The sequence below is a fragment of the Thermobia domestica genome, chromosome 7 (genome assembly GCF_964235325.1).
Source record: "Thermobia domestica chromosome 7, izTheDome1.hap1.1, whole genome shotgun sequence".
NCBI lineage: Eukaryota > Metazoa > Arthropoda > Insecta > Zygentoma > Lepismatidae > Thermobia > Thermobia domestica.
This window is the reverse complement of record NC_137460.1, coordinates 224,485,568-224,493,524: the sequence shown is the minus strand read 5'-3', so window position 1 is coordinate 224,493,524 and position 7,957 is coordinate 224,485,568. Positions and strand designations below refer to the sequence as shown.

At 34.8% G+C, this 7,957-nt stretch overlaps 1 long non-coding RNA gene across 1 annotated transcript; it reads left to right on the top strand.

Annotated features, from left to right (window-relative positions):
• Positions 1–644: 644 nt before the first annotated feature.
• Positions 645–6,326, top strand: LOC145689011 (uncharacterized). Its single transcript, XR_014132060.1, has 3 exons — positions 645–804; positions 4,201–4,304; positions 6,153–6,326. It is a non-coding gene; the product is annotated as an uncharacterized LOC145689011 (long non-coding RNA).
• Positions 6,327–7,957: the final 1,631 nt, after the last annotated feature.

Here is a 7,957-nt window from a genome sequence, read left to right as displayed (position 1 = left end):
GAAGAACCCCGAGAAAACCCATGCACACGGTGTTCGTCCACCACAAAGTTCACTTAGCTCGTGCTAGGATCAAACCAGGGACCCGAAGCACCAAAAGTGAACGCTCTACCACTGAGCTACCGCAGACCCCACTATTAGATACTGGTGCTAAATATTTGAATGTCTGTCGTAACCTATTTTCTGGATAGATCAAAACTTATTGAGAGTTTTGTATCAGATTATACTTGAAGATTGGAAATTATGTACCAAATATTCGCTGATTACTTTCATCTCTATTTAGAAAATGATTGGGAGTGGTGTATAGTGACACTGACCAATGACGATACGTTTACTTATTAAAAAGGCACGTTACATTTACTAACATTTGCTTATTTCGTTTCCTGAATATTTATAATGTCAAGCGTATACATAGATACAGAGACCATTTCCGTCCAATATAATGAATACTAGAAGATCACTTCGATTACCACCCTAGATAATCACGTGAATATTATTAAGTGGTTCATCCAAAATATTTACCATAATAAATTGTAATTCGAAGTACTAAAAATTCTATCTTCTTTAAATTTAATCGTATTTCTTTATTATTTTTTTCCTAAATGTGCAAATATGTGAATTCGACCACCACATTTAACATTGAGGTCCAGAGAAAATCAACACTGAGAGGAGAAACTGGAGAGTGCATGTTTACCAAACACAGCGTCAGATGGAGCTGAAAACCGGAGAAGATAATAACCACAACAACGGAGCTGTATTATATTTTCCTGTCATATTCACGCAAAACAACACAGCCAATAATGACAGGTGAGTGAACCAACATCCCCTTTCCCCGTTGTCACCACAGGAACTGTGATTTTACTCTCACTGAATCCTGGACAACACAAAACAATTCCTGAAACCTGCTTTGTCGTTTTCAATTGCTTTTGTTTCTGTTTCAGGGTGGTCAGACGTTTCTCTTTTGTCCATTTTTTCTTTGTTTATTGTTCAACTGTCTTTAGCCGGACAAGATAAACAATACAATAGGGATCACTCGTGAAGAGCAAAGGAAATTTCCCAGAACCACAGGTTTTTATTTCTTTATGAAGATAGTTTGTGTCTGTTTCTATACTTAAAAAGTTCATGCAATATACGCACTAGCAGTACTATAGATGTCTGTCAGAGCTGGGTTTTCTTAAAGTCAGGATCGTGGATCTAAAACTCAGCCCAGACATATAGCTAGAAACTAGTCAGGAAAGCTTTGGCTTTCATCGATCACTTCAGGCATAACTAAACAAGAGCCAGGCACCCTATAATACCGTTAACCTCCTGAAATACGATTGGGTCACAGGAAAAGTTTCTTCAATTCTTAGAAGTAAGAAACCATGTCCCCGTAGCCAAATACCTAACTGCACCAATTCACTTCAATCCCCTGGAAACTTTCAGATGTTTCTTTACATAAATATAATCTTAAACTAGTAAATTTCCCTATAGTGAAAAAAATCGTCCTTCATTGATTTTAAGCAATCGCCCTTCATTAATTTTTTTTAGCAAATTTTGATTGTAATTACACTGCACTTACTTCCCGCAACAGGTTTATTAAATTATCTTTCATTGAGTTTTTGTTTTAGCAGATTTTGATTATAAATACACACTGCACTTACTTCCTGCAACAGGTTTATTAAATCGTCCTTCTTTGATTTTTGGATCAAAAGATCTAATATATTTCAATCAAAAAATTTCTTGTACGCCTTATATCTGGGGAACTACATACAGTGAAGCCAAACCCAAACTCTCCGTATGATGTGCTTAATCCGTAGAAAATATGAAAACTCGATTTAAGAGCCGTTCAAATATTTTGTGGCCCCTGACCCAAAATAAATATATTTCATTCAATCAAAAATTTTCTTGTACGGCTTATATGAAAAGTACATACAGTGCAGCCAAACTCAAACTATCACTTAACTCATCAGGAAGGGACATGAATGTGTCATCCGGACATCCGAATCAAACCTAGTCCATTCGATAAATATAACAAACATATGTTCATGCATAAAAAATTAGGTGCCATGGACAATAGAGTATGTACCTGGGGCCCATTAACCTTGTTAGTATAAAGAAAATGGTAGACTCACAGTGAAATACCTGTTGCATCAACACTTCATTGGATAGTCATGGCTTATGGTTCATTCTGTTCAGCATGAAACGAGCTTTTCAGAGGTGCTATGTATTTTGGCCCCTCCAAAAATCCCTCCTATCAACTTTGGACCCCTCTGGAGTGAAACCAGATAAAAGCACGCTATCCAAATGTATATCGTAACATACTATAGGAAATGAGAAATATATATATACCAAGTTCTGTATTAATAGACAGACTAGGTATACAAGCTTTCCCCTCATATCTATTCAATCTGTCAATACAAAATTTGGTATATGCGTTTCTCATCCCACACGGCGCGAGCTGGGATCGAACTAGGGACCCCAAGCACCGGAGGTGAATGCTCTACCAGTGAGCCACCGCGCCCCCAACCAGTTGAAACTGATGGCTGTCCATGGATTTTTTGGTTGTATAACGGTTTAGGCAAGAGGGTGGCGCTACTGTTACCTCATCGTTATGTGATCTGTGATGTTGCTATAGATTTCGTAGTTTGCAATTTATAGTTCTCCAAGATAAAGGCGTAGTACTCCATCGTAAGGTACACGTGGTTATTATTTATAAACAGAAGCAAGTATAGAATATTTGTAAAAACAAACTCATGTTACAATACTCACCAACGTTTAAAGATATGCAAGCAATTACACAATATATTTTAATAATATATAAACATGGTTTAAATGTTGTTATTTCATATCCTTTGTACGTAGATCTCTCGCGCCACTGAAAGATATTAATTACTTCTAGACGAAATTTAGAAAAAGAACACCTAAAGCATAGATTTTGAACACAAATTTGCAACATCAAAATAGAAAGCCTTTTACAAGAATCGAGACGATATAAAAATTCTTGGAGAATCCAGACGAGACGAGACACGAAAACCTTGTTTCTAGTTTCATTACGTCTTGTGGATAACATTATTTGTAATCCATTAAAAACTTGTTCAAATTATCTTAAATTTAGGGAAAAAACCAATTAGTTTGCTACACGTAAAAATAAGAGAATAAAGATGCATATTTTATCGTTTCAACATACTAACTGACAAATGGAGGACACGGGGGAAAAGAGATGGAAGAATTGCAAATCCCAGCACTGAAAACAATGATCTCGCTGGGAATGTGTCAACGTTTTCCCCAATGGCTTAAACTGCAACATGGTGTTGATCACATGTTCATATGTGCCACACCTGTGTCTTGTTTAACGATAGCCTGCAAATTTACGAGGTTAACGAGTATTTGTGAAAATCACAGGAAAGGTTCAATCCATGTTATTATTCAGTTTTATAGCGTAGTGCATTTGTTCATATTTGTATTATGTATCTATTTATTACTTTTCGCTCCAAATATTTTCTTCAATGATTTTAAGGCAATTTAATCAAGTTTACAATATAATTATGATATAAATGTACTTTTATTTTGCATTAAGGGTTCTCAAAGTTCTGTAAATTTATCCGCAGGGATATACAAACGATTCGAAGGGTAGATCTCAGACAAAACATTCAAGTTTGAGTTGAGCATTAGTCTTATATGGCACCGAGGCCATAAAGAACGAGCCCCGCTATTAACTGTCCCGAAAAAAAAAACAACTTTCTAAAAGAAGCTTCCGAAACATAAGAATCGTGACACATTGTAACCATATTCATTCGATCCAGTACTATTTTCGACAGCTACCTAATTGAATACAATAGGCAACCCACATTACATCATGTATTAAAGGGTTGCCTACTACTCCAGGCATCATGCATTCGTTCACACTGTAGCCGTATTAGTTTGACCTGCAGTTAGATTTCAACAGCTGCCGAATTGAATACATTAGGCAACCAACATTACGATACATATTAAATGGTTGCCTCGCAGTCTAGGCATCATAAATATCATTGTTAGCAACTGTTCCATATTCACTGTATGGAGAGTTGCCGAACTACAGACCTAATATGTAGATTGATAATAATAAAGGTATGACTCGCGAATCGTGGGTTCCGTGGATTTGTTTGCTGAATCCTTAAGTTGTAGTCTATAAACCTCAGAGACAAATATTAAAACCGCAACTAATAGATCTATCAATTTCAGACTCAAAAATAAGGAGGGAAGGTCGAAGATGAAACTAATTCCTTGGGACGATGAATTCACATAAAGAAATTATTTGTCACTTTTCATCCGAGGACCTGAAACAGGTACGAAATATAATTATCACAAGCAATGGACCACAAGCTTTTTAGATCCGAAAAAAAATCGTTTGACTGAATTTTCTAGAAATCGACGCATCAGAATTTACCTTTAAATATGTCGTTTTGTTTAATTCGTTGTGATGTATTCGTTGTGATGTATATAAGCAAGAGATAAATGTGAAAATATGAAAGTAGTCTCTGAAAGCAAGTTGAAACATATTCCCTCCTATTCTTTCTGTTTTTCCCCCTTAACTCAGAGACTAAGAGAAAATGTATGCCTCACGCTGTATTCCACATTTCAATCAATTTAAAAAATGGGAGAAAAACCTATAATATGTTCCTATAATATAATATAGCACTGTCTCACTCAATGATCACTGTACCGGTACTATCTTGGCCAATAGAGAAACGAGCCTTCCAATATATGTTAGTCATGTTTTGTACAGCATTTGTTTCCACTAGTAAGTCAGCATATTTCAAACGGTGCCATACAACGCTGGACGGTTGGAATGTTTCAATTCTAGTTAAACAAAAATCACAACTTTAGGGTTAATCATAATTTTAGGCTATATCTAATAAACTATACTGTCTACTGTTGTCTTGCTACTGTCACAATAAAAAGCTTGTTAACTGTCTACTGTCATCAAGCTACAGTTACAATGAAATGTTTTTTAACTATGTACTGTCGCCTTACTACTGTTACAATAAAAACTTCATAACTGTCGTATTGCTACTGTCACAATGAAAAGCTCAGTAACTATCTACTGTTGTCTTGCTACTAGTTTTATAAAAATAGTTTTATAATTGCTACTGTCATCTTGCCACTCTCACAGTGAAAAACTTGATAACTGTCTATTGTCATCTTGCTACAGCCGCAACGGAAAGCTTGATAACTGTCTATTTTCATCTTGCTACAGCCGCAACAGACAGCTTGATAACTGTCAATTTTCATCTTGCTACAGCCGCAACGGAAAGCTTGATAACTGTCTATTGTCGTTTTGCTACAGCCGCAACGGAAAGCTTGATAACTGTCTATTTTCATCTTGCTACAGCCGCAACGGAAAGCTTGATAACCGTCTACTGTTGTCTTGCTACTGCCACAAAAATAGTTTTATAATTGCTACTGTCGTCTTGCCACTCTCACAGAGAAAAACTTGATAACTGTCTATTGTCGTTTTGCTACAGCCGCAACGGAAAGCTTGATAACTGTTTACTGTCGTTTTGCTACTACCACAATGACAAGCTTGATAACAGTTTACTATCGTTTTGCTACTGTGAAAAGTATCAGTTCCACCATAGTAGGTAATATGATTACTGTACAGTGCCAATTTTTAGATTTATAAAAAAAAGGTCGTTTTTGTCGATTTCCTTGATAAATACTCTGAGAATTTATATTAACCCGCACCATTTTGTTCTGCTCAATTAATCAATCAATTAGTATATTCTCATCTTTGGACATTTTAGTTTCCGTTATTTGTAATTAACATTGTAGAAAATTATTTCTTAGCAAATACATCGCGTGTTAATTTGTCATGATGTCTAATTAAAACTAATGAATATGTAATACGCAACTGAATATAGAACAAGAGAAAGTAGATTTTTTTTTCTTGTGATGAGTTGGGAGGAGAGAAGAGCGCTCTTGTTCGCTGCAGAACAACCCTTGAAAATGACGCTCCATTTTCATTCTTGTTTGTTTTGATTTTGTTTGGTCAAGTTCAGAACGATTTCCATTTCTTCTTTCTTTCTTTCTTTCTTTCTTTTTTCGTTCTTTCTGTTTGTTGTTGTTTCCAAAGAGTAAAGAGAACCGATTCTTTTTTTTAATTTTTGCTTCTCTTTTTTTTCTTTTTTTTTCAGAAGCGAGAGATAAACGGGAAAATATGGAAGTGGTCTCTGAAACCAAGTTGAAACTTGTTCGTTCATAGTTTTTCTGTTTTCTCCCGTTAACTCGGGAACAAAGAGAAAATATGTACCACGTAATCTTCAGCTTGCTGGGTTAGTTGTTGGGAGAGTTAGCCGATACAAAATGCAAAGAGGAAAAAAATAATATAATTTCACAGAACAATATAAGGTTGAAAATTAAAAAAAAAAACAAACAAGAACAATTAAAAGAATAGATATGTGTTTTAGAAAAAGAACGAACTCAACAGTGCTTTTGAGATGAGTTAATTCCAGCATGGCATTGAACACGTGTTTCTACAAGTGATACACCTGCTCTTCCCACTATCCTGAACAAATTTGCATGGTAATACAAGAGTCATCAGAATAAACCACAGCAATATCCACTTCACATATTACACTGAGATACTGTAAGCATTGCTATTTCGCACCTGTAAGTATGCTTTAAAAAAAAAACCTTGGGAAATAAACCGTTTTCATTGCCACTGTTGCATTAGTACAGGACGTTATTAATTCTGTTTTCAGTGAAGTGATAACACAGAATGGTTTCATGTATTTTTATTTGTTAAGGGCTTGAGAAAGAACTTTTACTATTTTACAATAAAGACCGACATTGATGAATATATTATTATTTTTAATTTAGGATTATATTTAATATATCATTCATTTTTACCATTCAATCTACTAATGGCACAAAACCCTTAACAGCTTAAACCAATCAGTGTTTCGTATATGTTTCATGATGATGAATTAGTATTTTGCAGTGCTTTTTAAGTATTTTGTAACATTTTTTACGTGTTTCATGATACTTTCAAAGTACACTATAATATGTTTTATTTTTTCTTGTTCCTTTCTAAGCTTTTACAATACTTCCTAAGTGTATGGTAATATTTTCTACTTGTTTCTTGATACTTTTAGTAATTTATAAATTATTATGACTTTATAGTGGTTTTCAAGTATTTCCTAATGCTTTCTAAGTGTTTTGTAATATTTGTTACATTTTTCATTACTTATATTATAAAATTGAAAGTCACTATATTTATGACTATTAATATCTTGAACCACCTGCCCGATCTCAATCTAATTTTCTCGACTGGGATAGTTTTTATCATTTCGCTCTGACGGTAGAGCTTAAAAGAAGGGCAGGAGAGAAAGATATACAAAAAACAATATGTATAAAAATGAAAGTGAATATGTTTGTAGCTTAATAACTCTTGAACCACTCGACCGATTTCAATCAAATTTTCAACATAAATGAGGTACATACCTGAAAAGTTTTTTTCCTTTGATGTTAGAACTTAAGAGAGGGATAGGAGAGAGGAAGATATATAAAACTAAATAAAACTTACCAACTCCTGAACCACCAAACTCGATCTCGATCAAACTTTCAACATACATGAGATTCAGGCCTGGGGTGGTTTTCATCATTTCGCTTTGCAGGTGCAACTTAGGATAAGGAGAGATATTTAAAAATGATCGAAAATAACCGACATTAGTGTCTAATGTATAGTTTACGGGGTCGCTTGAAAGACCAATGACAGTTCCGATACTATTCAAATCCAAATTCCACACAGCTTCTTGAGGGAGGATATATATATGATCGAAATGACCAATATTGGGGTCAAATCCATAGATTCCGGGGTCACTGAGATGAACAGTGACACTTCCGATACCGTTTAAATCCATGCAACTAAAACAAAAGTAGCATATTTCATGTGTAGGAAACAAATAAGATAAGGATTTGTGCATTTAAAACCTTTATT